Genomic DNA, 16,988 nt, shown 5'->3' with positions numbered 1-16,988 from the left:
CCACTGCCCCACTCTCCCCCCCATAGCCCTGTATCAATCCCCAAACTAATCCCACTGCCCCACTCTCCCCCCATAGCCCTCTATCAATCCCCAAACTAATCCCACTGCCCCGCTCTCCCCCCATAGCCCTGTATCAATCCCAAACTAATCCCACTGCCCCGCTCTCTCCCCATAGCCCTGTATCAATCCCAAACTAATCCCACTGCCCCGCTCTCTCCCCATAGCCCTGTATCAATCCCAAACTAATCCCACTGCCCCGCTCTCTCCCCATAGCCCTGTATCAATCCCAAACTAATCCCACTGCCCCGCTCTCTCCCCATAGCCCTGTATCAATCCCCAAACTAATCCCACTGCCCCGCTCTCCGATCATAGCCCTGTATCAATCCCCAAACTAATCCCACTGCCCCGCTCTCCGATCATAGCCCTGTATCAATCCCCAAACTAATCCCACTGCCCCACTCTCCCCCCATAGCCCTGTATCAATCCCCAAACTAATCCCACTGCCCCGCTCACTCCCCGTAGCCCTGTATCAATCCCCAAACTAATCCCACTGCCCCGCTCTCCGATCATAGCCCTGTATCAATTCCAAACTAAACCCACTGCCCCGCTCTCTCCCCATAGCCCTGTATCAATCCCCAAACTAATCCCACTGCCCCGCTCTCTCCCCATAGCCCTGTATCAATCCCAAACTAATCCCACTGCCCCACTCTCCGATCATAGCCCTGTAGCAATCCCCAAACTAATCCCACTGCCCCACTCTCCGATCATAGCCCTGTATCAATCCCAAACTAATCCCACTGCCCCGCTCACTCCCCATAGCCCTGTATCATACCCAAACTAATCCCACTGCCCTGCTCTCCCCCCATAGCCCTGTATCAATCCCAAACTAATCCCACTTCCCCACTCTCTCCGCATAGCCCTGTATCAATCCCCAAACTAATGCCACTGCCCCACTCTCTCCCCATAGCCCTGTATCAATCCCAAACTAATCCCACTGCCCCGCTCTCTCCCCATAGCCCTGCATCAATCCAAAACTAATCCCACTGCCCCGCTCACTCCCCATAGCCCTGTATCAATCCCCAAACTAATCCCACTGCCCCACTCTCCCCCCATAGCCCTGTATCAATCCCCAAACTAATCCCACTGCCCCGCTCTCTCCCCATAGCCCTGTATCAATCCCAAACTAATCCCACTGCCCCGCTCTCTCCCCATAGCCCTGTATCAATCCCAAACTAATCCCACTGCCCCACTCTCCCCCCATAGCCCTGTATCAATCCCCAAACTAATCCCACTGCCCCACTCTCCCCCCATAGCCCTGTATCAATCCCCAAACTAATCCCACTGCCCCGCTCTCTCCCCAAAGCCCTGTATCAATCCCCAAACTAATCCCACTGCCCCGCTCTCTCCCCATAGCCCTGTATCAATCCCCAAACTAATCCCACTGCCCCACTCTCCCCCCATAGCCCTGTATCAATCCCCAAACTAATCCCACTGCCCCACTCTCCCCCCATAGCCCTGTATCAATCCCCAAACTAATCCCACTGCCCCGCTCTCCCCCCATAGCCCTGTATCAATCCCAAACTAATCCCACTGCCCCGCTCTCTCCCCATAGCCCTGTATCAATCCCAAACTAATCCCACTGCCCCGCTCTCTCCCCATAGCCCTGTATCAATCCCAAACTAATCCCACTGCCCCGCTCTCTCCCCATAGCCCTGTATCAATCCCAAACTAATCCCACTGCCCCGCTCTCTCCCCATAGCCCTGTATCAATCCCCAAACTAATCCCACTGCCCCGCTCTCCCCCCATAGCCCTGTATCAATTCCAAACGAATCCCACTGCCCCGCACTCTCCCCATAGCCCTGTATCAATCCCCAAACTAATCCCACTGCCCCGCTCTCCGATCATAGCCCTGTATCAATCCCCAAACTAATCCCACTGCCTCGCTCTCCGATCATAGCCCTGTATCAATCCCCAAACTAATCCCACTGCCCCACTCTCCCCCCATAGCCCTGTATCAATCCCCAAACTAATCCCACTGCCCCGCTCACTCCCCATAGCCCTGTATCAATCCCCAAACTAATCCCACTGCCCCGCTCTCCGATCATAGCCCTGTATCAATTCCAAACTAATCCCACTGCCCCGCTCTCTCCCCATAGCCCTGTATCAATCCCCAAACTAATCCCACTGCCCCGCTCTCTCCCCATAGCCCTGTATCAATCCCAAACTAATCCCACTGCCCCACTCTCCGATCATAGCCCTGTAGCAATCCCCAAACTAATCCCACTGCCCCACTCTCCGATCATAGCCCTGTATCAATTCCAAACTAATCCCACTGCCCCGCTCTCTCCCCATAGCCCTGTATCAATCCCAAACTTATCCCACTGCCCCGCTCACTCCCCATAGCCCTGTATCAATCCCAAACTAATCCCATTGCCCTGCTCTCCCCCCATAGCCCTGTATCAATGCCAAACTAATCCCACTTCCCCACTCTCTCCGCATAGCCCTGTATCAATCCCCAAACTAATGCCACTGCCCCACTCTCTCCCCATAGCCCTGTATCAATCCCAAACTAATCCCACTGCCCCGCTCTCTCCCCATAGCCCTGCATCAATCCCAAACTAATCCCACTGCCCCGCTCATTCCCCATAGCCCTGTATCAATCCCCAAACTAATCCCACTGCCCCGCTCTCTCCCCATAGCCCTGTATCAATCCCAAACTAATCCCACTGCCCCACTCTCCGATCATAGCCCTGTAGCAATCCCCAAACTAATCCCACTGCCCCACTCTCCGATCATAGCCCTGTATCAATCCCAAACTAATCCCACTGCCCCGCTCACTCCCCATAGCCCTGTATCATACCCAAACTAATCCCACTGCCCTGCTCTCCCCCCATAGCCCTGTATCAATCCCAAACTAATCCCACTTCCCCACTCTCTCCGCATAGCCCTGTATCAATCCCCAAACTAATGCCACTGCCCCACTCTCTCCCCATAGCCCTGTATCAATCCCAAACTAATCCCACTGCCCCGCTCTCTCCCCATAGCCCTGCATCAATCCAAAACTAATCCCACTGCCCCGCTCACTCCCCATAGCCCTGTATCAATCCCCAAACTAATCCCACTGCCCCACTCTCCCCCCATAGCCCTGTATCAATCCCCAAACTAATCCCACTGCCCCGCTCTCTCCCCATAGCCCTGTATCAATCCCAAACTAATCCCACTGCCCCGCTCTCTCCCCATAGCCCTGTATCAATCCCAAACTAATCCCACTGCCCCACTCTCCCCCCATCGCCCTGTATCAATCCCCAAACTAATCCCACTGCCCCACTCTCCCCCCATAGCCCTGTATCAATCCCCAAACTAATCCCACTGCCCCGCTCTCTCCCCAAAGCCCTGTATCAATCCCCAAACTAATCCCACTGCCCCGCTCTCTCCCCATAGCCCTGTATCAATCCCCAAACTAATCCCACTGCCCCACTCTCCCCCCATAGCCCTGTATCAATCCCCAAACTAATCCCACTGCCCCACTCTCCCCCCATAGCCCTGTATCAATCCCCAAACTAATCCCACTGCCCCGCTCTCCCCCCATAGCCCTGTATCAATTCCAAACTAATCCCACTGCCCCGCTCTCTCCCCATAGCCCTGTATCAATCCCAAACTAATCCCACTGCCCCGCTCACTCCCCATAGCCCTGTATCAATCCCAAACTAATCCCACTGCCCCGCTCTCCCCCCATAGCCCTGTATCAATCCCAAACTAATCCCACTTCCCCACTCTCTCCGCATAGCCCTGTATCAATCCCCAAACTAATGCCATTGCCCCACTCTCTCCCCATAGCCCTGTATCAATCCCAAACTAATCCCACTGCCCCGCTCTCTCCCCATAGCCCTGCATCAATCCCAAACTAATGCCACTGCCCCGCTCACTCCCCATAGCCCTGTATCAATCCCCAAACTAATCCCACTGCCCCACTCTCCCCCCATAGCCCTGTATCAATCCCCAAACTAATCCCACTGCCCCGCTCACTCCCCATAGCCCTGTATCAATCCCCAAACTAATCCCACTGCCCCACTCTCTCCCCATAGCCCTGTATCAATCCCAAACTATTCCCACTGCCCCGCTCTCTCCCCATAGCCCTGTATCAATCCCCAAACTAATCCCACTGCCCCACTCTCCCCCCATAGCCCTGTATCAATCCCCAAACTAATCCCACTGCCCTGCTCTCCCCCCATAGCCCTGTATCAATCCCAAACTAATCCCACTTCCCCACTCTCTCCGCATAGCCCTGTATCAATCCCCAAACTAATCCCACTGCCCCACTCTCTCCCCATAGCCCTGTATCAATCCCAATCTAATCCCACTGCCCCGCTCTCTCCCCATAGCCCTGCATCAATCCCAAACTAATCCCACTGCCCCGCTCTCCCCCCATTGCCCTGTATCAATCCCCAAACTAATCCCACTGCCCCGCTCACTCCCCATAGCCCTGTATCAATCCCCAAACTAATCCCACTGCCCCGCTCTCTCCCCATAGCCCTGTATCAATCCCAAACTAATCCCACTGCCCCGCTCTCTCCCCATAGCCCTGTATCAATCCCCAAACTAATCCCACTGCCCCACTCTCCCCCCATAGCCCTGTATCAATCCCCAAACTAATCCCACTGCCCCGCTCTCCCCCCATAGCCCTGTATCAATCCCCAAACTAATCCCACTGCCCCGCTCACTCCCCATAGCCCTGTATCAATCCCCAAACTAATCCCACTGCCCCACTCTCTCCCCATAGCCCTGTATCAATCCCAAACTAATCCCACTGCCCCGCTCACTCCCCATAGCCCTGTATCAATCCCCAAACTAATCCCACTGCCACACTCTCCCCCCCCCATAGCCCTGTATCAATCCCCAAACTAATCCCACTGCCCGGCTCACTCCCCATAGCCCTGTATCAATCCCCAAACTAATCCCACTGCCCCGCTCTCTCCCCATAGCCCTGTATCAATCCCCAAACTAATCCCACTGCCCTACTCTCCCCCCATAGCCCTGTATCAATCCCCAAACTAATCCCACTGCCCCGCTCTCCCCCCATAGCCCTGTATCAATCCCCAAACTAATCCCACTGCCCCGCTCACTCCCCATAGCCCTGTATCAATCCCCAAACTAATCCCACTGCCCCACTCTCTCCCCATAGCCCTGTATCAATCCCCAAACTAATCCCACTGCCCCGCTCTCCGATCATAGCCCTGTATCAATCCCAAACTAATCCCACTGCCCCGCTCTCCCCCCATAGCCCTGTATCAATCCCAAACTAATCCCACTGCCCCGCTCTCTCCCCATAGCCCTGTATCAATCCCCAAACTAATCCCACTGCCCCGCTCTCCGATCATAGCCCTGTATCAATCCCCAAACTAATCCCACTGCCCCGCTCTCCGATCATAGCCCTGTATCAATCCCCAAACTAATTACATTACCCTGCTCTCTCCCATAGCCCTGTATCAATCCCCAAACTAATCCCACTGCCCCACTCTCCGATCATAGCCCTGTATCAATCCCCAAACTAGTCCCACTGCCCCACTCTCCGATCATAGCCCTGTATCAATTCCAAACTAATCCCACTGCCCCGCTCTCTCCCCATAGCCCTGTATCAATCCCCAAACTAATCCCACTGCCCCGCTCTCTCCCCATAGCCCTGTATCAATCCCAAACTAATCCCACTGCCCCGCTCTCTCCCCATAGCCCTGTATCAATCCCAAACTAATCCCACTGCCCCACTCTCCCCCCATAGCCCTGTATCAATCCCCAAACTAATCCCACTGCCCCACTCTCCCCCCATAGCCCTGTATCAATCCCCAAACTAATCCCACTGCCCCGCTCTCTCCCCAAAGCCCTGTATCAATCCCCCAACTAATCCCACTGCCCCGCTCTCTCCCCATAGCCCTGTATCAATCCCCAAACGAATCCCACTGCCCCACTCTCCCCCCCATAGCCCTGTATCAATCCCCAAACTAATCCCACTGCCCCACTCTCCCCCCATAGCCCTCTATCAATCCCCAAACTAATCCCACTGCCCCGCTCTCCCCCCATAGCCCTGTATCAATCCCAAACTAATCCCACTGCCCCGCTCTCTCCCCATAGCCCTGTATCAATCCCAAACTAATCCCACTGCCCCGCTCTCTCCCCATAGCCCTGTATCAATCCCAAACTAATCCCACTGCCCCGCTCTCTCCCCATAGCCCTGTATCAATCCCAAACTAATCCCACTGCCCCGCTCTCTCCCCATAGCCCTGTATCAATCCCCAAACTAATCCCACTGCCCCGCTCTCCGATCATAGCCCTGTATCAATCCCCAAACTAATCCCACTGCCCCGCTCTCCGATCATAGCCCTGTATCAATCCCCAAACTAATCCCACTGCCCCACTCTCCCCCCATAGCCCTGTATCAATCCCCAAACTAATCCCACTGCCCCGCTCACTCCCCGTAGCCCTGTATCAATCCCCAAACTAATCCCACTGCCCCGCTCTCCGATCATAGCCCTGTATCAATTCCAAACTAAACCCACTGCCCCGCTCTCTCCCCATAGCCCTGTATCAATCCCCAAACTAATCCCACTGCCCCGCTCTCTCCCCATAGCCCTGTATCAATCCCAAACTAATCCCACTGCCCCACTCTCCGATCATAGCCCTGTAGCAATCCCCAAACTAATCCCACTGCCCCACTCTCCGATCATAGCCCTGTATCAATCCCAAACTAATCCCACTGCCCCGCTCACTCCCCATAGCCCTGTATCATACCCAAACTAATCCCACTGCCCTGCTCTCCCCCCATAGCCCTGTATCAATCCCAAACTAATCCCACTTCCCCACTCTCTCCGCATAGCCCTGTATCAATCCCCAAACTAATGCCACTGCCCCACTCTCTCCCCATAGCCCTGTATCAATCCCAAACTAATCCCACTGCCCCGCTCTCTCCCCATAGCCCTGCATCAATCCAAAACTAATCCCACTGCCCCGCTCACTCCCCATAGCCCTGTATCAATCCCCAAACTAATCCCACTGCCCCACTCTCCCCCCATAGCCCTGTATCAATCCCCAAACTAATCCCACTGCCCCGCTCTCTCCCCATAGCCCTGTATCAATCCCAAACTAATCCCACTGCCCCGCTCTCTCCCCATAGCCCTGTATCAATCCCAAACTAATCCCACTGCCCCACTCTCCCCCCATAGCCCTGTATCAATCCCCAAACTAATCCCACTGCCCCACTCTCCCCCCATAGCCCTGTATCAATCCCCAAACTAATCCCACTGCCCCGCTCTCTCCCCAAAGCCCTGTATCAATCCCCAAACTAATCCCACTGCCCCGCTCTCTCCCCATAGCCCTGTATCAATCCCCAAACTAATCCCACTGCCCCACTCTCCCCCCATAGCCCTGTATCAATCCCCAAACTAATCCCACTGCCCCACTCTCCCCCCATAGCCCTGTATCAATCCCCAAACTAATCCCACTGCCCCGCTCTCCCCCCATAGCCCTGTATCAATCCCAAACTAATCCCACTGCCCCGCTCTCTCCCCATAGCCCTGTATCAATCCCAAACTAATCCCACTGCCCCGCTCTCTCCCCATAGCCCTGTATCAATCCCAAACTAATCCCACTGCCCCGCTCTCTCCCCATAGCCCTGTATCAATCCCAAACTAATCCCACTGCCCCGCTCTCTCCCCATAGCCCTGTATCAATCCCCAAACTAATCCCACTGCCCCGCTCTCCCCCCATAGCCCTGTATCAATCCCCAAACTAATCCCACTGCTCCGCTCTCCCCCCATAGCCCTGTATCAATTCCAAACGAATCCCACTGCCCCGCACTCTCCCCATAGCCCTGTATCAATCCCCAAACTAATCCCACTGCCCCGCTCTCCGATCATAGCCCTGTATCAATCCCCAAACTAATCCCACTGCCCCGCTCTCCGATCATAGCCCTGTATCAATCCCCAAACTAATCCCACTGCCCCACTCTCCCCCCATAGCCCTGTATCAATCCCCAAACTAATCCCACTGCCCCGCTCACTCCCCATAGCCCTGTATCAATCCCCAAACTAATCCCACTGCCCCGCTCTCCGATCATAGCCCTGTATCAATTCCAAACTAATCCCACTGCCCCGCTCTCTCCCCATAGCCCTGTATCAATCCCCAAACTAATCCCACTGCCCCGCTCTCTCCCCATAGCCCTGTATCAATCCCAAACTAATCCCACTGCCCCACTCTCCGATCATAGCCCTGTAGCAATCCCCAAACTAATCCCACTGCCCCACTCTCCGATCATAGCCCTGTATCAATTCCAAACTAATCCCACTGCCCCGCTCTCTCCCCATAGCCCTGTATCAATCCCAAACTTATCCCACTGCCCCGCTCACTCCCCATAGCCCTGTATCAATCCCAAACTAATCCCATTGCCCTGCTCTCCCCCCATAGCCCTGTATCAATGCCAAACTAATCCCACTTCCCCACTCTCTCCGCATAGCCCTGTATCAATCCCCAAACTAATGCCACTGCCCCACTCTCTCCCCATAGCCCTGTATCAATCCCAAACTAATCCCACTGCCCCGCTCTCTCCCCATAGCCCTGCATCAATCCCAAACTAATCCCACTGCCCCGCTCACTCCCCATAGCCCTGTATCAATCCCCAAACTAATCCCACTGCCCCACTCTCCCCCCATAGCCCTGTATCAATCCCCAAACTAATCCCACTGCTCCGCTCTCCCCCCATAGCCCTGTATCAATCCCCAAACTAATCCCACTGCCCCGCTCTCCGATCATAGCCCTGTATCAATCCCCAAACTAATCCCACTGCCCCGCTCTCCGATCATAGCCCTGTATCAATCCCCAAACTAGTCCCACTGCCCCACTCTCCGATCATAGCCCTGTATCAATTCCAAACTAATCCCACTGCCCCGCTCTCTCCCCATAGCCCTGTATCAATCCCCAAACTAATCCCACTGCCCCGCTCTCTCCCCATAGCCCTGTATCAATCCCAAACTAATCCCACTGCCCCGCTCTCTCCCCATAGCCCTGTATCAATCCCAAACTAATCCCACTGCCCAACTCTCCGATCATAGCCCTGTAGCAATCCCCAAATTAATCCCACTGCCCCACTCTCCGATCATAGCCCTGTATCAATTCCAAACTAATCCCACTGCCCCGCTCTCTCCCCATAGCCCTGTATCAATCCCAAACTAATCCCACTGCCCCGCTCACTCCCCATAGCCCTGTATCAATCCCAAACTAATCCCACTGCCCTGCTCTCCCCCCATAGCCCTGTATCAATCCCAAACTAATCCCACTTCCCCACTCTCTCCGCATAGCCCTGTATCAATCCCCAAACTAATGCCATTGCCCCACTCTCTCCCCATAGCCCTGTATCAATCCCAAACTAATCCCACTGCCCCGCTCTCTCCCCATAGCCCTGCATCAATCCCAAACTAATCCCACTGCCCCGCTCACTCCCCATAGCCCTGTATCAATCCCCAAACTAATCCCACTGCCCCACTCTCCCCCCATAGCCCTGTATCAATCCCCAAACTAATCCCACTGCCCCGCTCACTCCCCATAGCCCTGTATCAATCCCCAAACTAATCCCACTGCCCCACTCTCTCCCCATAGCCCTGTATCAATCCCAAACTATTCCCACTGCCCCGCTCTCTCCCCATAGCCCTGTATCAATCCCCAAACTAATCCCACTGCCCCACTCTCCCCCCATAGCCCTGTATCAATCCCCAAACTAATCCCACTGCCCCACTCTCTCCCCATAGCCCTGTATCAATCCCAATCTAATCCCACTGCCCCGCTCTCTCCCCATAGCCCTGCATCAATCCCAAACTAATCCCACTGCCCCGCTCTCCCCCCATTGCCCTGTATCAATCCCCAAACTAATCCCACTGCCCCGCTCACTCCCCATAGCCCTGTATCAATCCCCAAACTAATCCCACTGCCCCGCTCTCTCCCCATAGCCCTGTATCAATCCCAAACTAATCCCACTGCCCCGCTCTCTCCCCATAGCCCTGTATCAATCCCCAAACTAATCCCACTGCCCCACTCTCCCCCCATAGCCCTGTATCAATCCCCAAACTAATCCCACTGCCCCGCTCTCCCCCCATAGCCCTGTATCAATCCCCAAACTAATCCCACTGCCCCGCTCACTCCCCATAGCCCTGTATCAATCCCCAAACTAATCCCACTGCCCCACTCTCTCCCCATAGCCCTGTATCAATCCCAAACTAATCCCACTGCCCCGCTCACTCCCCATAGCCCTGTATCAATCCCCAAACTAATCCCACTGCCACACTCTCCCCCCCCATAGCCCTGTATCAATCCCCAAACTAATCCCACTGCCCGGCTCACTCCCCATAGCCCTGTATCAATCCCCAAACTAATCCCACTGCCCCGCTCTCTCCCCATAGCCCTGTATCAATCCCCAAACTAATCCCACTGCCCCACTCTCCCCCCATAGCCCTGTATCAATCCCCAAACTAATCCCACTGCCCCGCTCTCCCCCCATAGCCCTGTATCAATCCCCAAACTAATCCCACTGCCCCACTCTCCCCCCATAGCCCTGTATCAATCCCCAAACTAATCCCACTGCCCCGCTCTCCCCCCATAGCCCTGTATCAATCCCAAACTAATCCCACTGCCCCGCTCTCTCCCCATAGCCCTGTATCAATCCCAAACTAATCCCACTGCCCCGCTCTCTCCCCATAGCCCTGTATCAATCCCAAACTAATCCCACTGCCCCGCTCTCTCCCCATAGCCCTGCATCAATCCCAAACTAATCCCACTGCCCCGCTCATTCCCCATAGCCCTGTATCAATCCCCAAACTAATCCCACTGCCCCGCTCTCTCCCCATAGCCCTGTATCAATCCCAAACTAATCCCACTGCCCCACTCTCCGATCATAGCCCTGTAGCAATCCCCAAACTAATCCCACTGCCCCACTCTCCGATCATAGCCCTGTATCAATCCCAAACTAATCCCACTGCCCCGCTCACTCCCCATAGCCCTGTATCATACCCAAACTAATCCCACTGCCCTGCTCTCCCCCCATAGCCCTGTATCAATCCCAAACTAATCCCACTTCCCCACTCTCTCCGCATAGCCCTGTATCAATCCCCAAACTAATGCCACTGCCCCACTCTCTCCCCATAGCCCTGTATCAATCCCAAACTAATCCCACTGCCCCGCTCTCTCCCCATAGCCCTGCATCAATCCAAAACTAATCCCACTGCCCCGCTCACTCCCCATAGCCCTGTATCAATCCCCAAACTAATCCCACTGCCCCACTCTCCCCCCATAGCCCTGTATCAATCCCCAAACTAATCCCACTGCCCCGCTCTCTCCCCATAGCCCTGTATCAATCCCAAACTAATCCCACTGCCCCGCTCTCTCCCCATAGCCCTGTATCAATCCCAAACTAATCCCACTGCCCCACTCTCCCCCCATCGCCCTGTATCAATCCCCAAACTAATCCCACTGCCCCACTCTCCCCCCATAGCCCTGTATCAATCCCCAAACTAATCCCACTGCCCCGCTCTCTCCCCAAAGCCCTGTATCAATCCCCAAACTAATCCCACTGCCCCGCTCTCTCCCCATAGCCCTGTATCAATCCCCAAACTAATCCCACTGCCCCACTCTCCCCCCATAGCCCTGTATCAATCCCCAAACTAATCCCACTGCCCCACTCTCCCCCCATAGCCCTGTATCAATCCCCAAACTAATCCCACTGCCCCGCTCTCCCCCCATAGCCCTGTATCAATTCCAAACTAATCCCACTGCCCCGCTCTCTCCCCATAGCCCTGTATCAATCCCAAACTAATCCCACTGCCCCGCTCACTCCCCATAGCCCTGTATCAATCCCAAACTAATCCCACTGCCCCGCTCTCCCCCCATAGCCCTGTATCAATCCCAAACTAATCCCACTTCCCCACTCTCTCCGCATAGCCCTGTATCAATCCCCAAACTAATGCCATTGCCCCACTCTCTCCCCATAGCCCTGTATCAATCCCAAACTAATCCCACTGCCCCGCTCTCTCCCCATAGCCCTGCATCAATCCCAAACTAATGCCACTGCCCCGCTCACTCCCCATAGCCCTGTATCAATCCCCAAACTAATCCCACTGCCCCACTCTCCCCCCATAGCCCTGTATCAATCCCCAAACTAATCCCACTGCCCCGCTCACTCCCCATAGCCCTGTATCAATCCCCAAACTAATCCCACTGCCCCACTCTCTCCCCATAGCCCTGTATCAATCCCAAACTATTCCCACTGCCCCGCTCTCTCCCCATAGCCCTGTATCAATCCCCAAACTAATCCCACTGCCCCACTCTCCCCCCATAGCCCTGTATCAATCCCCAAACTAATCCCACTGCCCTGCTCTCCCCCCATAGCCCTGTATCAATCCCAAACTAATCCCACTTCCCCACTCTCTCCGCATAGCCCTGTATCAATCCCCAAACTAATCCCACTGCCCCACTCTCTCCCCATAGCCCTGTATCAATCCCAATCTAATCCCACTGCCCCGCTCTCTCCCCATAGCCCTGCATCAATCCCAAACTAATCCCACTGCCCCGCTCTCCCCCCAATGCCCTGTATCAATCCCCAAACTAATCCCACTGCCCCGCTCACTCCCCATAGCCCTGTATCAATCCCCAAACTAATCCCACTGCCCCGCTCTCTCCCCATAGCCCTGTATCAATCCCAAACTAATCCCACTGCCCCGCTCTCTCCCCATAGCCCTGTATCAATCCCCAAACTAATCCCACTGCCCCACTCTCCCCCCATAGCCCTGTATCAATCCCCAAACTAATCCCACTGCCCCGCTCTCCCCCCATAGCCCTGTATCAATCCCCAAACTAATCCCACTGCCCCGCTCACTCCCCATAGCCCTGTATCAATCCCCAAACTAATCCCACTGCCCCACTCTCTCCCCATAGCCCTGTATCAATCCCAAACTAATCCCACTGCCCCGCTCACTCCCCATAGCCCTGTATCAATCCCCAAACTAATCCCACTGCCACACTCTCCCCCCCCCATAGCCCTGTATCAATCCCCAAACTAATCCCACTGCCCGGCTCACTCCCCATAGCCCTGTATCAATCCCCAAACTAATCCCACTGCCCCGCTCTCTCCCCATAGCCCTGTATCAATCCCCAAACTAATCCCACTGCCCTACTCTCCCCCCATAGCCCTGTATCAATCCCCAAACTAATCCCACTGCCCCGCTCTCCCCCCATAGCCCTGTATCAATCCCCAAACTAATCCCACTGCCCCGCTCACTCCCCATAGCCCTGTATCAATCCCCAAACTAATCCCACTGCCCCACTCTCTCCCCATAGCCCTGTATCAATCCCCAAACTAATCCCACTGCCCCGCTCTCCGATCATAGCCCTGTATCAATCCCAAACTAATCCCACTGCCCCGCTCTCCCCCCATAGCCCTGTATCAATCCCAAACTAATCCCACTGCCCCGCTCTCTCCCCATAGCCCTGTATCAATCCCCAAACTAATCCCACTGCCCCGCTCTCCGATCATAGCCCTGTATCAATCCCCAAACTAATCCCACTGCCCCGCTCTCCGATCATAGCCCTGTATCAATCCCCAAACTAATTACATTACCCTGCTCTCTCCCATAGCCCTGTATCAATCCCCAAACTAATCCCACTGCCCCACTCTCCGATCATAGCCCTGTATCAATCCCCAAACTAGTCCCACTGCCCCACTCTCCGATCATAGCCCTGTATCAATTCCAAACTAATCCCACTGCCCCGCTCTCTCCCCATAGCCCTGTATCAATCCCCAAACTAATCCCACTGCCCCGCTCTCTCCCCATAGCCCTGTATCAATCCCAAACTAATCCCACTGCCCCGCTCTCTCCCCATAGCCCTGTATCAATCCCAAACTAATCCCACTGCCCCACTCTCCCCCCATAGCCCTGTATCAATCCCCAAACTAATCCCACTGCCCCACTCTCCCCCCATAGCCCTGTATCAATCCCCAAACTAATCCCACTGCCCCGCTCTCTCCCCAAAGCCCTGTATCAATCCCCCAACTAATCCCACTGCCCCGCTCTCTCCCCATAGCCCTGTATCAATCCCCAAACGAATCCCACTGCCCCACTCTCCCCCCCATAGCCCTGTATCAATCCCCAAACTAATCCCACTGCCCCACTCTCCCCCCATAGCCCTCTATCAATCCCCAAACTAATCCCACTGCCCCGCTCTCCCCCCATAGCCCTGTATCAATCCCAAACTAATCCCACTGCCCCGCTCTCTCCCCATAGCCCTGTATCAATCCCAAACTAATCCCACTGCCCCGCTCTCTCCCCATAGCCCTGTATCAATCCCAAACTAATCCCACTGCCCCGCTCTCTCCCCATAGCCCTGTATCAATCCCAAACTAATCCCACTGCCCCGCTCTCTCCCCATAGCCCTGTATCAATCCCCAAACTAATCCCACTGCCCCGCTCTCCGATCATAGCCCTGTATCAATCCCCAAACTAATCCCACTGCCCCGCTCTCCGATCATAGCCCTGTATCAATCCCCAAACTAATCCCACTGCCCCACTCTCCCCCCATAGCCCTGTATCAATCCCCAAACTAATCCCACTGCCCCGCTCACTCCCCGTAGCCCTGTATCAATCCCCAAACTAATCCCACTGCCCCGCTCTCCGATCATAGCCCTGTATCAATTCCAAACTAAACCCACTGCCCCGCTCTCTCCCCATAGCCCTGTATCAATCCCCAAACTAATCCCACTGCCCCGCTCTCTCCCCATAGCCCTGTATCAATCCCAAACTAATCCCACTGCCCCACTCTCCGATCATAGCCCTGTAGCAATCCCCAAACTAATCCCACTGCCCCACTCTCCGATCATAGCCCTGTATCAATCCCAAACTAATCCCACTGCCCCGCTCACTCCCCATAGCCCTGTATCATACCCAAACTAATCCCACTGCCCTGCTCTCCCCCCATAGCCCTGTATCAATCCCAAACTAATCCCACTTCCCCACTCTCTCCGCATAGCCCTGTATCAATCCCCAAACTAATGCCACTGCCCCACTCTCTCCCCATAGCCCTGTATCAATCCCAAACTAATCCCACTGCCCCGCTCTCTCCCCATAGCCCTGCATCAATCCAAAACTAATCCCACTGCCCCGCTCACTCCCCATAGCCCTGTATCAATCCCCAAACTAATCCCACTGCCCCACTCTCCCCCCATAGCCCTGTATCAATCCCCAAACTAATCCCACTGCCCCGCTCTCTCCCATAGCCCTGTATCAATCCCAAACTAATCCCACTGCCCCGCTCTCTCCCCATAGCCCTGTATCAATCCCAAACTAATCCCACTGCCCCACTCTCCCCCCATAGCCCTGTATCAATCCCCAAACTAATCCCACTGCCCCACTCTCCCCCATAGCCCTGTATCAATCCCCAAACTAATCCCACTGCCCCGCTCTCTCCCCAAAGCCCTGTATCAATCCCCAACTAATCCCACTGCCCCGCTCTCTCCCCATAGCCCTGTATCAATCCCCAAACTAATCCCACTGCCCCACTCTCCCCCCATAGCCCTGTATCAATCCCCAAACTAATCCCACTGCCCCACTCTCCCCCCATAGCCCTGTATCAATCCCCAAACTAATCCCACTGCCCCGCTCTCCCCCCATAGCCCTGTATCAATCCCAAACTAATCCCACTGCCCCGCTCTCTCCCATAGCCCCTGTATCAATCCCAAACTAATCCCACTGCCCCGCTCTCTCCCCATAGCCCTGTATCAATCCCAAACTAATCCCACGGCCCCGCTCTCTCCCCATAGCCCTGTATCAATCACAAACTAATCCCACTGCCCCGCTCTCTCCCCATAGCCCTGTATCAATCCCCAAACTAATCCCACTGCCCCGCTCTCCCCCCATAGCCCTGTATCAATCCCCAAACTAATCCCACTGCTCCGCTCTCCCCCCATAGCCCTGTATCAATTCCAAACGAATCCCACTGCCCCGCACTCTCCCCATAGCCCTGTATCAATCCCCAAACTAATCCCACTGCCCGCTCTCCGATCATAGCCCTGTATCAATCCCCAAACTAATCCCACTGCCCCGCTCTCCGATCATAGCCCTGTATCAATCCCCAAACTAATCCCACTGCCCCACTCTCCCCCCATAGCCCTGTATCAATCCCCAAACTAATCCCACTGCCCCGCTCACTCCCCATAGCCCTGTATCAATCCCCAAACTAATCCCACTGCCCCGCTCTCCGATCATAGCCCTGTATCAATTCCAAACTAATCCCACTGCCCCGCTCTCTCCCCATAGCCCTGTATCAATCCCCAAACTAATCCCACTGCCCCGCTCTCTCCCCATAGCCCTGTATCAATCCCAAACTAATCCCACTGCCCCACTCTCCGATCATAGCCCTGTAGCAATCCCCAAACTAATCCCACTGCCCCACTCTCCGATCATAGCCCTGTATCAATTCCAAACTAATCCCACTGCCCCGCTCTCTCCCCATAGCCCTGTATCAATCCCAAACTTATCCCACTGCCCCGCTCACTCCCCATAGCCCTGTATCAATCCCAAACTAATCCCATTGCCCTGCTCTCCCCCCATAGCCCTGTATCAATGCCAAACTAATCCCACTTCCCCACTCTCTCCACATAGCCCTGTATCAATCCCCAAACTAATGCCACTGCCCCACTCTCTCCCCATAGCCCTGTATCAATCCCAAACTAATCCACTGCCCCGCTCTCTCCCCATAGCCCTGCATCAATCCCAAACTAATCCCACTGCCCCGCTCACTCCCCATAGCCCTGTATCAATCCCCAAACTAATCCCACTGCCCCACTCTCCCCCCATAGCCCTGTATCAATCCCCAAACTAATCCCACTGCTCCGCTCTCCCCCCATAGCCCTGTATCAATCCCCAAACTAATCCCACTGCCCCGCTCTCCGATCATAGCCCTG

The sequence above is a fragment of the Somniosus microcephalus genome, chromosome 31 (assembly GCF_052327205.1).
Source record: "Somniosus microcephalus isolate GS21.2 chromosome 31, FLI_Smic_1.0, whole genome shotgun sequence".
Taxonomy (NCBI): Eukaryota; Metazoa; Chordata; class Chondrichthyes; order Squaliformes; family Somniosidae; genus Somniosus; species Somniosus microcephalus.
The sequence above is the reverse complement of the archived record's forward strand: the minus strand, read 5'-3'. Positions refer to the sequence as shown.